Source organism: Canis lupus, chromosome 16 (assembly GCF_003254725.2).
Source record: "Canis lupus dingo isolate Sandy chromosome 16, ASM325472v2, whole genome shotgun sequence".
Lineage (NCBI taxonomy): Eukaryota > Metazoa > Chordata > Mammalia > Carnivora > Canidae > Canis > Canis lupus.
This window is the reverse complement of record NC_064258.1, coordinates 1,559,312-1,583,058: the sequence shown is the minus strand read 5'-3', so window position 1 is coordinate 1,583,058 and position 23,747 is coordinate 1,559,312. Positions and strand designations below refer to the sequence as shown.

Genomic DNA, 23,747 nt, shown 5'->3' with positions numbered 1-23,747 from the left:
CTTTATCCATTCATCTGTCAAAGGACATCGTGGCTCCTTCCACAATTTGGCTATTGTGGACACTGCTGCTATGAACATTGGGGTGCAGGTGTCCCCTCATTTCACTACATCTGTATCTTTGGGGTAAATACCCAGTAGTGCAATTGCTGGGTCATAGTTCTAGATACTTTCAAATAGGCAATATAATATTATTAACTATAGTCACCATGCTGTACAGTCACCATGCTGTATAAAATTTCCATTTTATAACTGGAAATTTGTACCTTTGACCCTGCTCATTCTTTACCCGTTCATGACCCTTTACATCTTAGGCAATCACAATTTGTTCTCTATATCCATGAGCTCTCATTATAAATTTAAATACAAATATACTAAGCACTAATTGAGCACATCTCATTCAAATTGTAACTGGGCTCTTTTATAATGTCCACTCTCTTCCAGGTCATACCTGCTATTAGTTAACACAAAGCAATTGCTTTGGACACATCACTAGCCATCAGGTAATGCAAATTTAAAATCAAGATGAGATAGGAGTACATAGGTATTGCCACTACTTTTTATTTTGGATCACTCATACATTCCCAAGGGGAATAGAAAATAGCTTAGCAATTTCTTAAAAATTAAACATAATATTTATCATATGATTAATCACACTCCAGGGCATTCCAAAGGAACAAACTTAAGTGTACAAAAATCTGAACACAAACTTAATTCAGCGTTATTCATAATCACCTCAAACTTGAAAAGACCCAAATCTCCTGAAATAAGTTAATGATTAAGTAAACTGTGCTATATCCATACCATGGAATGCTAGTTAGCAATAAAAGGGAAATAACTTTTAATACATACAACAAATTGATTGGATTTTAAGGGCAGCATTCTGAGTGGAAAAAAGCTAATTTCAAAAGGTCACTTATGAATGATTCTATTTATGTAGCATTCTTAAAATGACAAGACTATAGAGATAGAAAACAGTGCTTTGCCTGAAGTTAGGGATGATGGAGTATGGAATGAGGAAAGGGTAGATATGACTACAAAGAGAGCACTGGTGGTTATGGAATAAAACAGGAACAGAAGTGTATTGATTGTGATGATGAATATATGAATCTACACCTGACAAAGTGGCAAAGAACTATAGGCACTGTTGTACCAATGTTAATTTCCTTGTTTTGTTTTGTACTAGTTACGTTAGATGTAATCACAGGGGAAAACTGGGTACATGATGAGATCTCTCTGTAAATTCCCATCAACCTATTATTATTTCAAAATATAAAGTCAAAAAAAAAAAAAAAAACAAACCCAAACCCTAAAACGAACTGACATTTATTTAGTGTTCTCCTTGTATGCAGTGCATTACCCTCATAAAGATGAGGAAACAGATCAGAAACTCTGGTTAATCTGGAATTATGATTTGAACTCTTAGCTGACTGATCCAGGTGTAGGCTCTTCCACTACCCTTTACAAAACTGTTTAGAAAACCACAGGTTAATTGATCACATCATTTTGGTATATAAGATATTAGTCCACAGATGAAGAATCCACTTGTGGCTCTCTTTTCTTTCCTGGCTGCTTGAAGCTCAGCTGCCCTCATGAACAACGCAGTAACTATGTGGAGGACCAGGAAGTTTGCAACGAACCAACTACTTCAGCAGAAATAGACAGGGCAGCCTGGGTGGCTCAGCGGTTTAGTGCCACCTTCAGCCCAGGGCGTGATCCTGGAGACCCAGAATGGAGTCCCACGTCAGGCTCGCTGCATGGAGCCTGCTTCTCCCTCTGCCTGTGTCTCTGCCTCTCTCTCTCTCTCTGTCTCTCATGACTAAATAAAATCTTTAAAAAAAAAAAAAAACAACATAAAAAAATAGACAGTCATTGATGTTCTTCACCCCAGAAAGGCAAGAGTACCTAAGACAGAAATTCGAGAAAAACTAGCCAAAATGTACAAGGCTACTTTAGATGTCATCTTTTTATTTGGATTCAGAACTCATTTTGGTGGTGGCAAGACAACTGGCTTTGGCATGATTTGTGATTCCGTGGATTATGCAAGGAAAAACAAACCCAAACGTAGACATGCAAGACATAGCCCATGAGAAGAAAAGGATGTCAAGAAAACCTGAAAAGGAGCACAAGGACAGAATGAAGAAAATCAGGTGGATTGCAAAAGAATGTTGGCATAGCCAAACTGTGGAAGGAGCCTCGGTGTCCATCGAAAGATGAATGGATAAAGAAGATGTGGTCTATGTATACAATGGAATATTCCTCAGCCACTAGAAACGACAAATACCCACCATTTGCTTCAACGTGGATGGAACTGGAAGGTATGATGCTGAGTGAAGTAGGTCAATTGGAGAAGGACAAACATTGTATGTTCTCATTCATGTGGGGAATATAAATAATAGTGAAAGGGAATATAAGGGAAGGGAGAAGAAATGTGTGGGAAATATCAGAAAGGGGGATCCCTGGGTGGCGCAGCGGTTTGGCGCCTGCCTTTGGCCCAGGGCGCGATCCTGGAGACCCGGGATCGAATCCCACGTCGGGCTCCCAGTGCATGGAGCCTGCTTCTCCCTCTGCCTATGTCTCTGCCTCTCTCTCTCTCTCTCTGTGACTATCATAAATTAAAAAAAAGAAAAGAAATATCAGAAAGGTAGACAGAACCTAAAGACTCCTAACTCTGGGAAACGAACTAGGGGTGGTGGAAGGGGAGGAGGGTGGGGGGGTGGGGGTGAGTGGGTGACGGGCACTGAGGGGGACACTTGACGGGATGAGCACTGGGTGTTATTCTGTATGTTGGTAAATTGAACACCAATAAAAAATTAATTTATTAAAAAAAATGTTGGTGCTGGCAAAAGGGCACAAAAGTTTTGCAGTAACTATCTGTGGTGATTGTGCAAATTTTTCATGAGAGGATTAATAAACTAAGAACTTAAAAACAAAAAGATTCCCATCTGTTTAAGGTGTGGAATTTGTCCTACATGAATTTCAATCCAAATACATGCTAACTTAATAATACCTTTTTAACCATAAAGTTAAGGGGGAAATGTCATTTGCTTTAAAGATTTCAATTTTTTTTAAGTGAATCTCTATACTTAAATGTGGGGCTCAAACTCACAACTGTAAGATCAAGAGTCCCATGCTCTACTGACTGAGTCAGCCAAGTGCCCCGGAAAATGTAACTTCTATTCAACCAAGTCTGAGTACACTTATAGTTCCCTGCACAAACTAGTAGAGTTTAGCACTCAGAACATGTCCCTTCAGAATCTGTAAGGATTAAGATCTGATTAACAAAGAAAAAATAATTCTCTAAGAATTGTGGAGATTTTTACTTTAATCATTCATTGCTGTGTGTTTAAAGGTGACAGTTGCTTTTTTGGTTAGCTTGAAAATGTTTAGGTGGTACATAACTTTAAGTCTGTTTTAAAATGTTACTTTTAATGACACCTGCACCCCAACCCACCTTCCTGTACAAATGATCCCCTTATCCTGCTCCCTTGTCCCTCGTGGCATTTATCTTTATATTTATTTATATTTATTATTTATTATCAGGCGATCCCAAATAGAATGTAAATCATTGGTGTCTATTTAATTCAGCAATATTCCAAGGAACCTAAAAATGTACCTGAACACTCAATTAATACTTGGTAAATGACTAATAAACTCCCTTAGTAATACACATACCCTATGATCCAGAATTCCAACATTGAGAAACTCATACTTCAGCATCAGGAGAGATGTTCAAGAACATCAGGAGAGATGTTCAAGAATGTTCATCACAGCATTTTTCATAAAAGCCCACAACTGGAAACAATCCAAATGTCCATCAACAGTAGAAACGAAATACTGTGATATATTCAAAAAGTAAAATACACCAATGACATCACTACACTTTAACTACAGACACCAACACAACTGAATCCCAAAAATTATTATATTAAGTGAAGAAGTCCTAGAAGAAAACATACACCATTCAAGTTAAAAAAAAAAAATCCAATACAATTCAAATAAATTATTATATAGGAAAGCATACACAGATGATCAACTATAAAGAAAAGCATGGGAATGATTAGCATACAAGTCTGGACAGTGGGTAGGCCCAGGAAAGAGCAAAGCAGCAGCAGTAGCAGCTCCTCTCCAGTACTAACTTCAAAACATGTGTATTGTTCAACTAAACTGCTTCCAACGCTGAGAAGATGGGTGCAAATGAGACCTCAGGCCTAGTAAAAAACCTGCTTGCTTTTTTCAGAGCTCTCTTCTAACTCTAGACTAGCTGCTAGGGTACTAGTAGCCCTCAGAGTAACCCAGCTCTCGTAAATTAATAAGTATAATCCCCATCTTACAGATCAGAAAACTAATCACCATCACTTGCCCAGGGTCATACAACTACTAAGTGGCAAATCTGGGATTTGAATCTAGCCTAATGACACATCTTGTATACATTCTACATGGAACATATTTAAATTAAAAAAATAGAATATGTTGCTTAAAACCATATAGACCTAGGTGCCTTCTTTGGATTGATTGCTCTATAACCCCTAAAACCTTTTGAGCCTCCATTTCCTCTTCTGTAAAACAACAGTAAATGATAATCATAATAATGGTTACCATATTGTGAGTTTGCTGTGTTCCAGTTGTGCTACATGTTTCACACTCATCAGAATAAATTTGAGGTAGGATTGTTCTAAGGATTCTATGAATAAATGTATAAAAAGGGCCTAATGATGTCAAGCTGGTTACTTAGTAAACCTGTGCATTATAATTAAAATCAGATAACAGGGGACTCCTTCTGAAAGGATCAGCATGACTTCATCTATCTGATTTCCTCAAAGTATGATCTACTAATGCTACAAATGAATTCAGGTTAATAAATGCACCTCTACCTAAAAGTACCAGTAGGAAAAGAAAGTGCATAACTAAAAGTAACAATGGGACTCAATGCTGAATGTATCTTAAATTTGGGTCTCAAGTTTCATTCCAACCTCACAATTTAAGAGTACAAGAAAAACAAGACACTATATACTATATAGTAAGTAGCTGAATGCCTATATGAAAAAAGGGGTTCTTTTGACATGTTATCCTGGGAAGAATGGGAATACTATAAGAACATAATTCAACTCCCATTTTTGAAAGGAAAAGGTGAGATCCAAAAGGCAAGCAGGTAGTCAACTTTAAAGAGAAAAGGAAATAGGTCTCAGAAATGCTATAAATTGCTTCTTTTAGCTAATAACAAAAGTAAGAATATGGAGTACGTGCTGGGGAGAAGCTAAACAAGGAAATCACCTATTAAAAAATTAACACTTCAGTATTATATTTTTCTGCATTTTAAAGGAAAAGGACTAAGTGATGCTCTGTCCATGGTCCTATAAATAAATAAGCCTATAAAACTGGAAGACTTTACCAGATGTAAAGTGGGACAATATATAATGATAAAGGGGTAAATTCCTTACAAAGACACAAACAACTTGAACAAAAGAATCAAATAACTTGATGCAAATTATGTTTAAAGAATACCCAATGATAGCAGAATACATATTAAGTGTGTCTGGAATATATACCCAGAAATACCATACGCTGAGCAACAAAACAAGTATGAATAAATTAAAAGAACTAAAAACACACAACATTGTTCCATGATCACAATGAGATTAACTTAGAAATTAGAAATGGAACTGGAAAATCCCCAACTATGTGGAAATTGAACAACTTATCTCCATGTTGATTAAAAAAACAAAAATCAACGATCTAGGAAACTTCTATGTCAAGAATCTAGAAAAAGAAAGAAAGAAATCCCAAAGAAAGCAGAATGAAGGAAATAATGAGTAGAAAACTACTGGGAAAGAAAAGAAAACGGAAATAAAGGAAAACAAGAAAGGCAATGAAACAGAAGTTAGTTTGGGAGGTGAGGGGGGATGGGTTGTTAAAATTAATACTCCAGCTAGACTTATCAAAAACTAATAATGAAAAAAATCAAATAAAATAGAGGCCATTGTACAGACTTTGCGGACCTTAAAGTAACAGGAGAATACTGTGATCAACTTCAATAAATGTACTGATTCTTTGAAAGACAGAATTACCCCAAATCTTAAAAAAAAAAAAAATAGAAAACCTGAGTAGCCCTGTATCAATTAAAGAAACTGAAGTTGTTTCCAAACGTTCCCTCAAAGAAAAGTCTAGCTCTAGAAGGAACCACTGGTGAATTCTATCAAACATAAAAAGAAGATAATATCAGCTATAAACAACTCTTAGAAAACAGAGAAGAAACACATTTCTCATCTCATTTTATAAGGCCAATAATGTCCTGATACTAAAATCAGATGCAATCATTAGGGCAGGACAGAAAAGTACAGATCAGTATGTCTCATGAACAAAGATTAACAAAAATCATTAACAAAATATCAGAATATCAAGGGAAGAAACACATAAAAAGGATTATACATCATGGTTAAATAAAGTTTATCATGGAAATGCAAGGCTGGTTGAGCATTCAAATCAATTACAGTAACTCACTATATTAACAAAGGAGAAAAGTCTTAGTATGATCATCCTTGAAAAATTCAGCAGCCATACAAGATAAAGATACATTCAGTATCCTAGGAATAGAATGAAACTTCCTCAACCTGATAAAAGCCATGTTTGAAAATCTTACACATAACATATTTAATGATGAAATACTAAATGCTTTCTGGTGTGACTTGGAAGAAATCAAGGACTTCCACTCACAACTTCTATTCCAAGCTCTTTTAATTAGTACAAAAAAGGCAAGATAAAGAAATAAAGCGTAAACAGGTTGGAAAAGGATAAGTATAATTGTTTAAAGTCACAAGAGCAATCACCTATGTAAAAAATTATAAAGCATACTCACACAAAAACAAACCAAACAAAAACACATGACACAGGAACCTTTTTGATCAAATTACATGTTAGTCCTGTATAATGAAAACTAAGAAACAAAAATTAATGATCACCCTTAAGAGAGACATTAAACATGTTCCTGGAATGGAACATTCAACATGGTTAGGATATTCCTTCTCCCCAAACTGAGCTAAAGATTCAGTGCAACTCCAATTAAAATACCACCAGGCTTTTTGTAGAAACTGACAAACTGATGCTAAAATTTATATGAAAATGCAAAAGGACAAGAATAGCAAAAACAATTTGAAAAATAAATTTGGAGGGCTTATGTGATCTGATTTCAAGACTTACTATAGAGCTACAGTAATCAAGACAGGATGGTATTTATGTAGGGACAGAAATACAAACAATGGAACAGAATGGACTCCAGAAATAGATATATACATATAGAATATAAAACAAGTATTTAATCATTGTCTCAGAAAGGCTTGAGAGCAAATACAACAACTAAGAATTTTGCAGAAGTGAAGTGATAAATCCTACCAAGAGAAAGATCTTAAAAGCTAAGAAGAAAAAAACAGATGGCTTATCATCAAACAAGACAAAAGTAATAAGACCGATTGCCTACTTCTCACCAGCAACAATGTAAATCAGAAAACAGTAGAAAGGCATCTTCCAAGTGTTAAATAGAATAATTGCCTTGCTGGACCTCTAAACCCAGCAGAAATATCTTTAAAGATCAATTAAGATAAACAACTTTATGTGATCTGGCCAGTCAACCTCAATACTATTCTACTAACAAATCTTTACTAGACATTCTTTGCTTCCTGATGCAATATGGAGTATATTCTTCATATGAATATGAAGCATCTTCTATGGAATACTATTACCAAACAAGATTCAGCCTGAATTTAATCACCTAAACTTCTAGTTGAGAGGAATGACTTAAAGAGCCTATGAGGAGGGACGCCTGGGTGGCTCAGCAGTTGAGCATCTGCCTTTGGCTCAGGGAGATCCTGGAGTCCCGGGATCGAGTCCCACATCGAGCTCCCTGCATGGAGCCTGCTTTTCCCTCTGTCTGTGTCTCTGCTTCTCTCTCTCTCTCTTTCTCTCTCTCTCTCTCTCTGTCTCTCATGAATAAATAAAATATTATAAAAAAATGTATGAAGAAACACCACAGAAATGCAGAACATTTTTATCACTCCAACTGATGAGTTCTTTACAAGTCCAAATAATAGAATAGGGAGAGGAGAGGAAACTATTCTAGTTTAAGAAAGACTTAAGAAACACAGTAACTAAATGTGCTTAGTTAATCCTTGACTGGTTTCTGGTTTGAACAAAACAGCTGTAAAGGACATTTTGAGGACAAGATAGTTAATGTGAAAACGATGCACTTGTCTTAGAATATTAGAAAACAACAGCTATGCTAACTACCCATGATAATGATATGAGATTATCCAGGCAATTGTTCTTATTTTGGAAGATTCAAGTTAAAGTATTAAAGATGAAATGCCAAATCTGTGATTTACTTTTTTAAAATAGCAGTAAAAATGGCAGCAAAAGATGTCCAAAAAATGGCAGATTCTAGGGTTGGTCTCTCTACCAAAACAAACATTAAGCTGGAAAAACACTAACAGAATCCACTATTTTAGAACTCTAGAGTCACTCAGACACTTATAGCAACCAGAGAAGTGCTTAATAGAGACAGAGGCTGTTGAATTTTGGTAAAAGAGCTGCTTGGGTAAACCAGCTACCATTCCTCCTTCTTGAATCCTATTGCATTGTGGGTATAGCAGCCTGCATTCCTCAAGTGGCTAGCTGGTTCCAGAGGGACAGTAGGATCTTGAACTCTAAACTTAATTTTGGAGTTTTGTGATTTGGGTAGTACGAGGTTCCCCTGAGGGTCAGCTAGGATGGCTGGCTTTATTCAGCACCCCCAGAATACAGCAGCTTCTTTGGTGGCACCTATCAGAACATCTAAAGAGGCATATACACTTAAAAAAAATTCCACACATTAACAACAGAACTTCTGAGATGTCACAGGCTGAGTGCCAAGATAACAGGTCAGTAATGGGCACAAGGAAAGCTTTGTGAAAACAGTTTAGGAAAGCCACTATACAAATAGGCAACTGAAGACCTCAACAAGCAACAAAATCAATTCCTGAAGAGAACCTGACTTCCAAAGTTACCACAATATACTACTCAAAATGTCCAGGTTTCAACAACAAAAAATATAAAGTATTTAAAGAAATCAGGAAATAGAATTCATTCGTAGGAAGCAAGAATTTGACAGAGATGGCAGATCTGAACAGGCAGAAGAAATAAGCAAGCCTGAAGACAAGTCAGTTCAAATTATCCAGTATGAAGACTAGAATGAAAATAATGATAAAGAAAATTGAACAGAATCTGAGGGACTTGTGGGATAATACAAAAAAATAATGGTTGAAAATAGCCTAAATTTGATGGAAGTCATGAATCTACATATCTAAGAAGTAGGGGTTGGGAGTGTGTGTGGGGGGGGAACCCCAAGTAAGTTAAACACAAAGAGATCTGGCGATTATGGTAACTCTAGAACTCTAACTGTCCCACTCCTCCTAGATTGCTGATTTTTGCTTATTGATGGAGGGAACAGTTCCTTTGTGACTTTTATTAACTATCTTGCAAAGTATGTATGTATTCCTTGTGAAGTTTCTGTTCCATGCAGTCTGATGGCCAGCCAATCACCTGACAAAGATTTCCTTAAATATCTGACTCCAAAATGTGAAGGAGGTACTGTCACTTCAAATTTCAGCAAACATCAATGTCCAGTCCTCAGGAATCTGTCAGACCAATCAAAACACAAAACCTTAAATTTTGGAGCCCTCTACCAAAGAGCAACAGCCTTTCCCTTCAATCAAACACTCTCCTAGTTCTTTTAAGAGTTTGACCAAGGTCCAGAGTCTAAAACAGTTGATTCTAGTCGTTTTCTCCAGTTTATTGGTTGTTTCACTGAAAAGACCGAACCCTATGAAGTTCTACCGTGTCATTAGGCATGATGTCACTTTTACTTAACCAGAATTTAAAACTATTATACACTAACAGCACTATCAAAAGGGTGAAAAAACAACACAGAGACAGAAAAATATTTGCAAATCAAAATTTAGTAAGGTTTTAATATCTAGAATATATAAAGAAGCCCTACAACTCAACAACAGAAAATGCCAGTACCAAAGGACTCGAATAGACCTATCTCCAAATAAGATATACAAATGATAAATAAGTATATGAAATGATTCTGATCATTAATCAGTAGGGAAATGTAAATCAAAACCACAGTAAGATATCACTTCACATCCACAAGAATGGCTATTATCCAAAAAAGGAATGTAAGCGTTGCAGAGGATGGAGGATATGGAGAAATCTGACCCTGATACATTGCTGGTGGGATACAGTGGTGCAGCCAATGCAGAAAAGAGTTTGGTAGTTCCTCAAAGAGTTAAAAACATAGAATCACCAAATGATCTAACAATTCCAGTTCTAGGTATATGCCCAGGAGAACTGAAAATGGAACTCAGCATATACTTGCTCACAGCAGTGTTATTCATAAGAGTGGAACAGTGGCTCTGTCCATCACAGATGAATGAATAAAATGCGCTGTGTCTATAAAATAGAGTATTATTTGACCATTAAATCAGAATGAAATTCTGATGCTGTAACAATGATAATCCTTGAAAATACTAAATAAACCAGACAAAAAGGTCAAATTATACACATATATATGTAGGTAATTCTACTTATATGATGTATATATGTATATACATATAAAAATTGTACTTATAGGAGTTATCTACAATAGACAAATTCAGAAGGATGGAAAGCGAAATAGAAGTTACAGGGGGCAGGAAGGGTGAAATGAATTACTGCTTATGAGTAGTTTCTATTTAAGATGATGAAAAATATTTTGGGAATAGTAGTGATGGTTACACAACATTATAATTGTACCTAAAGTCATGAAATTGTAGGCCTAAAAATGATTAAAATGGGGAGCTCCTGGATGGCTCAATGGTTTTATGCCCAACTCTTTGATTTCAGTTCAGATCTTGATCTCAGGGTTGTGAAACGGAGCCCCAAGTTGGGCTCCGAGCTGGGCATGGAGCCTAAGATCTCCCTCTCCCTCTCCACCTCTGTCCCCCTTAACCAGATACTCTGTTTTTCTTAAAAAAAAAGGAGGGGGGGTTAAAATGGTAAAATTTACATTGTGTACATTTTTACCATAATAAGAAAAATATTCAGAGTTTGTAAAGCATAGTAGAGTCAACCCCAATGAATTAAAGAAAGTCAATTAACTACCAAAGTTTCTCAAGTGAAACAGAAAACATGAAGAGTCTTATAGATAAAACTTTAGGAAAACTGAATCCGGAGTCAAAATTTTCCCACAAAGAAAAGCACAAGTTCTGATTGCTATTATATATTCAAGAAAAAAAAATGATTCCAATCTTACACAAACTCTTTCAGAGAACTGTAAAAGGTAGCACTCTCTAATTCATTATATGAAGCTCACATAACTCTAGAGGAAAACTTATAAGAGTAGTATAAAAGGGATGCCTGGGTGGCTCAGCAGTTGAGCATCTGCCTTTGGCTCAGGGTGTGATCCCAGAGTCCTGGGATCAAGTCCCACATCGGGCTCCTCACAGGGAGCCTGCTTCTCCCTCTGCTCATGTCTCTGCCTCTCTGTCTCTCATGAATAAACAAAATCTTTAAAAAAAAGTAGTCTAAAAAAGGATAATCACAAAGCAGCAGGAAGATGGCACTGGAGTATGAGGACTCGAGGTTCACCTTGTCCCATGAACCCAGCTAATAATATGAAATCATCCTAAATAGCCCAGAATATGACCTGAAGACTTGACAGAACTCCACAACTAAAGGGAGAGAAGATGCCACACTGAAGAAGGTAGTAAGTGTGGAGATGTGACTTAGGGGAGAAACAGATTATGGCCGCTGCGGAGGGGAGAGAGCCATGGTCACAGAGAAGGGTGAGAGGACTAAAGAGGGAAAGGGAGAAGATGAGCAGCCTGGGTAGTTCAGAGGTTTAGCACTGACTTTGGCCCAGGGCATGATCCTGGAGACCCAGGATGGAATCCCACATCGGGCTCCCTGCAGGGAGCCTGCTTCTCCCTCTGCCTGTGTCTCTGCCTCTTTCTCTCTCTCTCTGCATCTCTCATGAATAAATAAAATCTTTTAAAAAGAGAAGGAGGAGGACAGGGAGAGAGAGAGAGGCATACACACAAGGGAATACACAAGAACATTTCCACCAAGCCACTGGCTTAGAAAACAAGAAGAGCTGAATTTCATGAGTTCTTGCAACCAGCGGGGCTTAAAGCCTGGAGTTTTAAAGGACAGTGGGCTTGTCTGTGATAGAGCCCTGAGGGTACTGTGCTGCTCCTGGAGAGAAGGCAGGCAAACCACCCAGAAGCACAGTGTGGAGTGTTCTTAAGAGTGCCTGAGGCACACACTGGGGAGGGAGGTTTATTTGTTCCTCTCAGAGGGTCCCTGAGAGGCAGAGTCCAGAGACACTTCTCTAGAACAAAAGAACTGTCTGGTGCCATTTCCCTCCCCCCACTCCTCAGCATAAACACAGAGCCACATGTAGAAAAGCAGCACACAGTACCAACACTGGCTGCCTAACTTGCTTACATCAAGCACAACCTCCTGCACTCTGGTAGAACTGCCCTTCTCAGTCACAACTCCCTCAGTCCCAGGGTGGCTGGCTCCTCCCCCTCAGAAGAACAGCACAAAGCTCATGCCACCCCTCCTGACCAGAGAGTTTTGCAGGGCCTCTGTTCTGGTAGAGGTGGTAACAGGTCTCATTTCACAAGCAGACCAAAGCACATCCAGTTAAAACTCACCATACTCAGGCCAAGGACCAAATACTGCCCATGGCAGGCAAGGAGACAGGCCTGAAGGACAGAGCAGTCAGAACATAAGAACAGACCACATGCAGTACACACCAGAGATACTTTCTGAAGCACTAGGCCCTGGGAACTGCATGATCTCTCCCTCATAAGGCCATTAGAAGCAGGAGACATAACTGAACTTTCCTAACACAGAAAAAGAGGCAGAGACCTAGACAAAGTATGAGAACAAAGGAATTTATCCCAAATAAGCAAACAAGATAAGGCCAGGGCCTGAGATCTAAATGAAATAAATATAAGCAGCATGCCTGATAGACAATTTAAAACAAGATCGTAAGGACACTCACGGGCTTAAGAAAAGAACAGAAGGCATCAGTGAGAACCTTACCACAGAGATAAAAAGAGTTAAAAAAGAATCAATCAGAGACAAAGAGTGTAATAAACAAGGTTTGAAACATGCTTAATGCAATGAACAGCAGGCTGTATAAGTAGAAGAATAAATGAATGACCTAGAAGACAAAGTAATGGAAATTACTCAAGGTGAACAAAAGTGAAAAAGAATTATGGAACATGAGAACAAATTTAGGGAACTCAGTGACTCCATCAAACATAGTGACACTCATATTACAGGAGTCTCAGAAGAGGAAGAGAGAAAAGGGGGCAGAAAATTTATCTGAGGAAATAATAGTTGAAAAATTCCCTAATTTGGAGAAGGAAATAGACATCCAGATTCAGGAGGCACAAAGAACCCCCATCAAAATCAACAATAGCAGGCCAATTCCAAGACATACTGCAATTGAATTTTCAAAATATAGTGACAAAAGAAACTCAAAAGCAGCAAAACAAAAGAGGTCCTTAACTTACAAGGGAAGACCCATAAGGCTAGCTGGAGATTTCTAACAGAAACCTGGCAAGCCAGAAGAGAGCAGCATGATATATTCAAAGTGCTGAATGAGAAAAATCACAGCCAAGAATACTCTATTCAGCAAGGTATCATTTAGAATAGGAGAAATAAAGAATTTATCTCCAAACAAAAACTAAAGCAATTCCTGACCACTAAACAGCACTACATGAAATATTGAAGGGGATTCTTTGGGAAGGGGACACTAAAGTGACAGAATAAAAGCAGCAAACACAAAAAGCAGTAACAATGAATATTTCTGTAAAAATCAGTCCAGGAGGGACCCCTGGGTGACTCAGTGGTTGAGCATCTGCTTTTGGCTCAGGTCATGATCCCAGGGTCCTGGGACTGAGTGCCCCTTTAGGCTTCTCACAGGGAGCCTGCTTCTCCCTCTGCCTATATGTCTATGTCTCCCTCTCTATAATTAATAAATAAATAAACAAACAAACCAAAAATCAGTCCAGGAAGTCACACACAAAAAGGATATAAAATATAGTAACATATACCTGAAATGTGAGGAAGAGAGGAGACAAAAATGGGTTCAAACTTGAACTTAATACAGACTGCTGCATGGAGAAAAGGTTATACACACAAACCTAATGGCAACTATTTTTAAAAAACCACTAACAAACATGCAAAGAAAAAAGAGAAAGAATTCCAAATATATCAGTAAAGAAAATCAGCAGAACATGAAAGAGAAGAAAGGATCTGAGAAAATCTCCAGGAACAACCACAAAACAAGTAATAAAATGGCACTAAGTGCATATCTATCAATAATTACTTTGAATGTAAGTGGAATAAACACTCCAATCAAAAGATATAGGGTGGGACACCCTAGTGGCATAGTCAGTTAAGTAACTGAACCTTGGTTTTGGCTCTGGTGGGGGAGATCCAACCGCATGTGGGACTCCATGCTTAGCCTGCAGAGTCTCCCTTGAGTTTCTCTCTCCCTCTTCCTCTGTTCCTCCTCCACTCTCCATTCACTTACTCTTTCTCTTTCTAAATTAAATACTTTTGGAAAAGACACAAGGTGACAGATGGATTAAAAAAAAAAATCAAAAAAACAAAAAAACAAGACCCATTTATGCTGCCTAAAAGAGACTCATTTTAGGCCTAAAGACACCTCCAGATTGAAAGTGAGGAGATAGAGAAACAATTATCATGCAAATACAAGTCAAAAGAAGGCTGGAGCAGCAATACTTATACGGGACAAACTAGACTTTATAACAAAGACTGTAACAAGACAAAGAAGAGCACTATATAATAATAAAGGGGATAAATCAACAAGAAGATATAGAAATCATAAATATTTATGCATCTAACACAGGAGTACCCAAATATATAAAACAATAAACATAAACTCATCGATAACAATAATAGTAGGGGACTTTATCATCCCACTTACATCAATGGACAGGTCATCTAAACAGAAAAACAATCAATGAAACCAGGAGCTGATTCTTTGAAACACTTAATAAAATTGATCAACCTCTATCTAGATTTATGAAAAAGAAAAGAGAAAGAACCCAAATAAATATCACAAATGAGGAGAGGAGAAATAACAACCAACATCACAGAAATACAAAAAATTATAAGAGAATATTATGAGGAATTATATGCCAACAAATTGGACAATTTGGAAGAAATGGATCAATTCCTAGAAACAGAAATTACCAAAACTGACATAGGAAGAACAGAAAATGAACAGACTGATAACCAGCAATGAAAATGACTCAGTAATCAAAAAACTCTCAACAAACAAAAGTCCAGGAACAGATGGCTTCACGGGTGAATTCTACCAATCATTTAAAGAGTTAACACCTATTCATCTCAAACTGTTCCAAAAAATAGAAGAGGAAGGAAAATTTTCAAATTTATTCTATGAGACCAGCATTACCCTGGATAGTAAAACCAGATAAAGACACCACACAAAAAAGAGAACTACAGGCCAATAGCTGTAGATTAGATGCAAAAATCTTCAATAAAATACTAGCAAACTGGGCAGCCCCGGTGGCGCAGTGGTTTAGCGCCGCCTGCAGCCCAGGGCGTGATCCTGGAGACCCTGGATCGAATCCCACGTCGGGCTCTCTGCATGGGGCCTGCTTCTCCCCTCTGCCTGTGCCTCTGCCTCTCTCTCTCTCTGTGTCTCTATGAATAAATAAATAAATATTAAAAAAAAAATACTAGCAAACTGAATCCAACAATACCTAAAAAAAAATTCACCTCAATCAAGTGGGATTTATTCCTGGGATGCAAGCATGCCTCAATATTCACAAATCAATCAATGTGATACACCACATCACCAAGAGAAAGGATCACTTCAACAGATTCAGAAAAAGCATTTGACTAAGTATAACAACCGTTCTCAATAAAAACCTTCAATGAACTAGGTCTAGAGGGAACATACCTCAACATAATTAAGGCCTTATATGAAAAACCCATAGGGATCATCATACTCAATAGGGAAAAACAGAGCTTTCCTATAAGGTCAGGAAAAGACAATGATGTCCACTCTCAACACTTTTATTCAACATCATACTGGAAGTCATAGGCACAGTAATCAGACAACAAAAAGAAATAAAAGGCATCCAAACTGGTGAGGAGGAAGCAGCTTTCACTACTTGCAGATGACATAATACTTACAGAAAACCCTAAGGATTCCACCAAAAACATACTAGAACTGAATTCAGTAAAGTCACAGGATACAAAAATCAATGTACAGAAATTTGTTGCATTTCTATATAATAATGAAACAGCAGAAAAAGTGAAATTAAGAAAACAATCCCATTTACAATTGCACCAAAAATAATACCTAAGAATAAACTTAACCAAAGAGGTGAAACATCTGTATTCTGAAAACTATAGAAAACTGATAAAAGAGGGACACTTGGGTGGCTCATCAGTTGAGCATTTCCCTTTGGCTCAGGGCATGATCCCAGTCCCAGGATTGAGTCCCACACTGGGCTACCTACATGGAGCCTGCTTCTCCCTGTGCCCATGCCTCTGCCTCTCTGTGTGTGTCTCTCATGAATAGATAAATCCTTGAAAAAAAATAAAAGAAACTGAAGATATAACAGCTGGCTACACATGGAAGCAATCTACAGATTTAATGCAATCCCTATCAAAATACCAAAGTATTTTTCACAGAGCTAGAACAAAAAAATCCTAAAATCCATAATCCTATGTATGGAACCATAAAAGACCCCAAATAGCAAAAGTAATCTTGAAAATAAGAAACAAAACCAGAGGTATCACAATTCTAGACCTTAAGTTATATTATGAAGCTGTAGCAATCATAAAACTATAAAACTATGGTACTGGCACAAAACAAAAAAACAAAACAAAACAAAAAAACAACACCTAGATAAATGAAACAGAATAGAAAACCCAGAAATTAACCCACAACTATATGGTTAATTAATCTTCAACAAAGCAGGAAAGAATATCCAGTGAGAAAAAAGACCATCTCTTCAACAAATGGTGTTGGGAAAACTAGACAGCTATGTGCAAAAGAATGAAAACTGGCCTGCTTTTTATACCATAAACAAAAATAAACTCAAAATGGATTAAAGACCTAATGTGAGACTGGAAACCATAAAAAATCCTACAAGAGAGTACAGGCAGTAATTTCTCTGACATCAACCCCAACAATATTTTTCTAAGGTATGTCACCTGAGGCAAAGAAAACAAAAGCAAAAATAAATTATTGAGATTACATCATAATAAAAAGCTTGTGTACATCAGAGAAAACAATCAACAAAACTGAAAGGCAATGTAGGGAATGGGAGAAGATATTTGTAAACAACATACCTGATACAGAGTTAGTATCCAAAATATATGAACTCAATACTAAAAAAAATATATATCCAATTAAAAAATGGGGAGAAGAGATGAACAGACATTTCTCCAAAGAAGACACACAGATAGCCAATAGACACATGAAAAGATGCTCCATGTCACTCATCATCAGGGAAACAGACATCAATATCACAATAAGATATTATTTCACACCTGTCAAAATGGCTAAAATCAAAACCACAAGTGTTGATGAGGATGTAGAGGAAAAAGGATCATTTGTGCTCTCTTGGTGGGAACAGCTAACTATGGAACACAGTATGGAGGTTGTTTAAAAATTTTAAAACAGAATTACCCTATGATCCAGTAATTCTACTACTGGATATTTACCCAAACAAGTCAAAAACATTAATTTGAAAGGATACATGGAACCCTACATTTACTGCAGCATTATTTACAATAGCCAAATTATAGAAGCAGCCCAAGTGTCCATCAATCAACAAATGGATAAAGAAGAGGTGGTGTGTACACATGTACAGACACACACACAAACACGAAAAATTACTCAGCCATAAAAAGAATGAAGCTTGCCATTTGCAATAACATGGATGGGGGGATCCCTGGGTGGCGCAGCAGTTTGGCGCCTGCCTTTGGCCCAGGGCACAATCCTGGAGACCCAGGATCGAATCCCATGTCGGGCTCCCGGTGCATGGAGCCTGCTTCTCCCTCTGCCTGTGTCTCTGCCTCTCTCTCTCTGTGTGACTATCATAAATAAATAAAAATTTAAAAAAAAAAACATGGATGGGATCTGGAGATTATAATGCTAAGTGAAAGAAGTCAGAGGAAGACAAATTATCGTATGATTTCACTCGTGAAATTTAAGAAAACAAATGAAGAAAAAAAGAGGCAAACCAAAAAACAGACTCAACAATAGAGAACAAACTGATGGCTACCAGAAAGAGATGAGTAGGGGGTGGGTGAAATAGCTAATATTAAAGAGTATACTTATCATGATGAGCACTGAATAATGTATAGAAATGCTGAATCACTATATTGTACACCTGAAACTAATATAACACAGTATGTTAACTATACTGGAATTAAAATTTTAAAATGAAAAAAAAAATTCCCTGCAGAACATCCTGCCTATTGTTTTCCTGCTAAAAGATCTCTTGGCATTAATATCAAGACTCAACAGCACGGTATTGGTAATAAAAAACTGATCAATGGAACAGAAAGCCCAAAAATAAACCCAGACATACGTGGACAACTGATACTTGACAAAGGCAGTGCAGTAGGAGAAAGGATGGCTTTTTCGACAGCAGTGGTGGAAAAATTAAATATCCACAAGTAAAATGAACTTGGATCCATACCTCATATCACACATGAAAATTAACTCAAAATGGATCATAGATCTAAATGTAAAACTTAAAGCTTGGAAACTTCAAGAGGAAAACATGTTAGGTAAAGATTTCTTAGATACCAAACAAAAGAAAAATTCATAAAAGATAAGTTGGACTTCACTAAAAAAGGAATTGGGGCTCCTTAGAGAAATAACCAAGGCTCGTACAGTAAAAGTAGAAGATAAGCCTAGAAACTATCTGGTTTTCCAGAAAGTTAGAAGTATTCTACAATCAATAGATGTGTGTCAAAGGACAAGATTTCAACTTGAAGGGGTTTCTACTGCCCAAATTGGAACAATGTGGTTATCAAAATAATGAAAGGAATAGTTTATAATATAAAAAAATTTCACATGCCCACAGTAATAAATGGAAAAGGAAAGTCTCATTCATACAGTACAGTATCAGCTAATAAGCTGAGAGTGACAGAAAAATCACCATTTTGCAACATCACAGTAATAAATGATGAAGGGAAGAATCAGCAGTGGATGCTATCTACAGTTTTTGGGAACAGAACACTGACAGAGACCCAAAGTATCTCACAGGAAGTTATTAATTACAAAGGGGGAAAAGTGGAGAAATCTGGCAGTTCAAACTAGTGATGAAAGCCAAACAACAGCAATGGGACAAGAGGACATCATGGTTTCCTAATGTAAAGCACTGAAGGGGATGCATTACTTTTGCCAAAAATGATGAATAAGGAGAGAAATCAAACATTAAGTTTGAAAAAACATTTGACAGAAATAATTATTAACTACCTCAAGGAACTGGGATAACTAGGAGTGGCCAGTAAGAAGCTGAGACAGTGCTCAAGAATATAACAGCAGCAGATGTGATAAATATGACACAAAATAGCCACTACTGCTAAGGCTAGGACAGAGTACCCAAGGAAGAATTTTCCCTTCAGAGCTCAATAGTCAGACCTTGTTAGAAAAGATAACAGCCATCACTCACACTTTGGTGCTGTACCAGTGGGATTTGCTGGAAATTCACCCTCTGGAACTTGTCCACAAATCTATTCCATAGTACGTGCTGGCAATCTGTGTCCTGGATTTCCCCCACCATCAAAGGGGGTGAAAAAGCTGCTGTGAAGGACATTATTGTGACAACTGACAAAATTTGAATATAGATCATGTAATTAGATAATAGCACTGTACTAATGTCAAATTCCTTTAATTTAATTATACTGCAGTTATAGGGGATTATCCTTGCATATATCAAAACTCATCAAACAGTACATTTAAATATATGCAGCTTACTGTATGTTAATCTTATCTCAGTAAAGCTAAAAAATAAACAACCTTTTAAAAAAGAGAATCTATGTTTGGGGCTAAGGGTCATGTCTACACTCCTCGCAAATAAAAAAAATTTTTTTTTTGAGAAATAAAATGTAACAAAAATCTAGTATCCTTAGGAAGGGCTCATAGGAACAATACTTTTAAAGATCTTATATGCAAAAAAATAAAAATAAAAAAATAAAGTTCTTATATGCTTAAACATCAGTTGGCTGGATGTGTGCCTCAATTCACATTTTTTTTCTATGAAAAATCTTAAAAATCTTTACTCCAGTCTTCCAGATTTAAGTACTAATGCTGGAGAGTCTAATGATAATCTGGCATTCTTTCCACCTAAGTGATGTAGTCTTTTTGTGTAGGTGCCCAAAGTATTTTTTTTTTCTTTAAAAGCCCTAGAACACATTTCAGTGGTGGCTGTTGTTTCAATTTTCCTAAGCACATGATGAGCCCTTATAATATAGATGTTCATCTTTTAACAGCATTTTGTTTTTTTCCTGTTTCTTTTGTCAGTCCAGGCACTTTTATTAATGTCCATATACTTATGTGCACATGCATATAAGATCTTCTTGTCACTTTATGAATTTCTTTCAGCTCTTAACTTGATTTGCTTTCACTCGTCTTTTTCCATCATTTTTTTCTTTTGTGGTACTTTCTAGAGTGTCTACTCATTCAAGAACTTTCTGGTTTATCTTCATTTCTTAAATATTTCTCATTCATTCCTCAAGTCTTGTCAGTTTTTCATGATCTCCTATAACATAGGAGCTCATTTACAAACTTCTAATTCAGTTTATATTGTTTTTTCATAACATACTGTTTTATTTTTCCAGCTTATTTTGTAGAAATCATATCTGTGCTTTAAGACAAAGTATACTGCTATCTTCACTTCTTTAAATCTGTTATTCAGAGGACTACTGTCCTTTTTCTTATACTATCTTCCAATGACATAAAATTACAATACCTTCTAGAAACCTTATTATACAGTTGGATGGCTTTTCCTATACTTTTAAGTTTCCTATGTAAGATTTGTAAACAGACTGAGATAGCTTTCTTAGATTCAGAGTTCAAAGGTTTCCTCTTATATTGTTACCACAAAGTATTCAAACCTAAGGTACTTAAGTGTGACCACTTCCCTAATACTTTCTGAGATCTGCCTCCTGCAGTGCCCCCTCCCACATGTATCTGTGTCTTTTCTCCTCTTTACCCTTAAGTTCCTACTCTCATCAGCTTTTATTTGCAGCAGTTTCTTTTCAGTGTGGGGCTCTGTTCGCTTCCTGAATATTTCTAAGAATCTCAGGAACCAGGCTGTCCCTGCTCCCTCATACTTTCCTGTGGCAAACGATCTCATTTCAGACCCTATTAGAAGTTTGTGGACGACATTTTGAATAGCACTCCCTAAAATACTTTGCTTTTTTTCAGAGAGTGCTGAGTGTCACTGTAAGAAGGCAGACAAGTATCACTATAAATGTACGATTTCCAGTAGCAAGTGGGCTTCAACAAGATCTGCAGTCATACTACATTTTACTGGGAAATGTAATCCACTTTGCACACATATAGACAAACCCTCTGCGTGTGTGTGTGTGTGTGTGTGTATACCTACTCTTACCTTCTCTCCTGTTCATAACAAAATGTCTCTCCTTCTATTCAAAGTCACCAATCTCTCCATCTATGCCTTGGATCAATCAATCCTGCTTTCTCAGAACACCTCACAAATCCCTTCTTTGGTATATTTGATAGCTCGTTTGATTGAACTCTTCTTTCATATAACAAACGTGCTTAAGCCTTTCCCGTTTACATAACTCCATTTCTCTCTCCAACTACTGCATAATTCCTTTAAATTTCTCTAGAGTTGTTCTAACTTTCTATCCACATCTCTTTACTTCTACCTATTGCATAACCCCAACAGTTTCCCCTACTACTTCTCCATCAAAATATGCTTTTTACAACTGTCATGTTTCTAACTCTAAAAATGTTTTTGGCCTCTCTTATTTGACCTTGCGTGAATGCAACACTGTGAACCACCACTTTGTTAATACTTTCTTTGCTTGGCTTCCATGACACTACATTTTCCTGGTTTTCTTCTACCTCTTCTCAGTGTCCTTCTAGGTTTCCATCCTACACACCCATAACATATCCAGATTCCTAAGGCCTTGTCCTAGGTGATCTCCTCACTCTAATCTCTAGAGTAGAAAAGAAAGAAACAGAGGGAGGACAACAGGACACCAAAAAGGAAAGGTCAGAGAAATGGAATGGAAGCCTTAATACCAAAAGATGGGTGGGGAAATGAGCTGAGGTTAGTAAAAGTAAGTTAAGGCACATGACACACAAGTCAAGTCTAGAAGATGAGGAACAGAAGAAACATAAATCAACATGCACCAGTACAAAAGGCAGATACTAATGTCATGTGCTATAGGCTCTTCTCCTGGTTATCCTTAATGTTGAATACAGTCAAGAGATCCCAGAAAGACTATTCATTCATAAGGAAGATAAAATAAAGATCTTCCAGTAGTTATAACTCCCAATTACTATATATGACATTTTTCTTTTAAATTTATTGGGTTTTTTTTTTAAGATTTTATTTATTCGTGAGAGACCGACAGAGAGAGAGAGAGAGAGAGAGAGGCAGAGACAAAGGCAGATGGAGAAGCAGGCTCCATGCAGAGAAGCAGGCTCCATGCAGGGAGGCCTGACGTCGGACTGGATCCCTGGTCTCCAGTATAGCTCCCTGGGCCGAAGGTGGCGCTAAACCGCTGAGCCACCCAGGAGTCCCACTTTTAAATTTATTGTAGGGCAGCCAGGGTGCTGGCTTTTATTTTTAAAATCTTTTAAAAATAAAAATAAAAATAAATAAATTTATTGTATTGTGACCAGAGTACCTATGGACAACGTGTTTTAGAAGAAATTAGAACAAAGTTCTTTGAAGAATTCTGTATTTTTACAACTTACAGGATTTGAAAACCATTTTTGAAAGACGAGGTAAACAGGGAAAAACACTGAGGCAATTCAGCTGACAGTTATGTTCACATGTTGTTTTAAACACATGCACCTATGTATATATTATGTGCATATACTACAGTACTAGAGTACCCTATATACAACAAATCACATGTACAAGACATTCTGAAAGAACAAAATCAGGGTAAAATATTTTTAAATGTTTTGCTAGTCATGATAGCTTCATACCACTATCCTCTAATGGTCCAAGATGTAATATACATTTAAGGCATGGTTCATCATTAATTCAGAGGATGTCAATTTCAAAGAGGGTTTTTGGTAATTTTGAAACTTTTAGGCACGTATTAGATTTGGTTAGAAAATCACTTGTGTTAACCTCACAATAAGACTGATAAAGAGCCTATGAAGTATCAGTTCTACCACTCTAATGCTGTTAGCTTACAAATTAGTATTATCTTTATCATAGCTAAAAAAATGAGACTTCAAAGATTCAAATAATTTAGGGCTGGTTGGAAAATCGTGACTCCATCAACTCCATATACCTGATAAAATAAAAAAAAAAAAATGGAACAGCAACAATTACAGCTTTCCATAGAATAAAGATCTTGCTAGCTAATCTACCACTGACTGCATATTCAGGTGCCAGGAAATGACAAGTATCTATACATAT

General features: G+C 36.9%; 1 protein-coding gene across 1 annotated transcript in view; it reads right to left on the bottom strand.

Annotated features, from left to right (window-relative positions):
• The window catches only part of LOC112650948 (transcription intermediary factor 1-alpha-like), a 117,304-nt gene that overhangs the window by 83,922 nt on the left and 9,635 nt on the right, over positions 1 to 23,747 (bottom strand). The window lies entirely within an intron of this gene.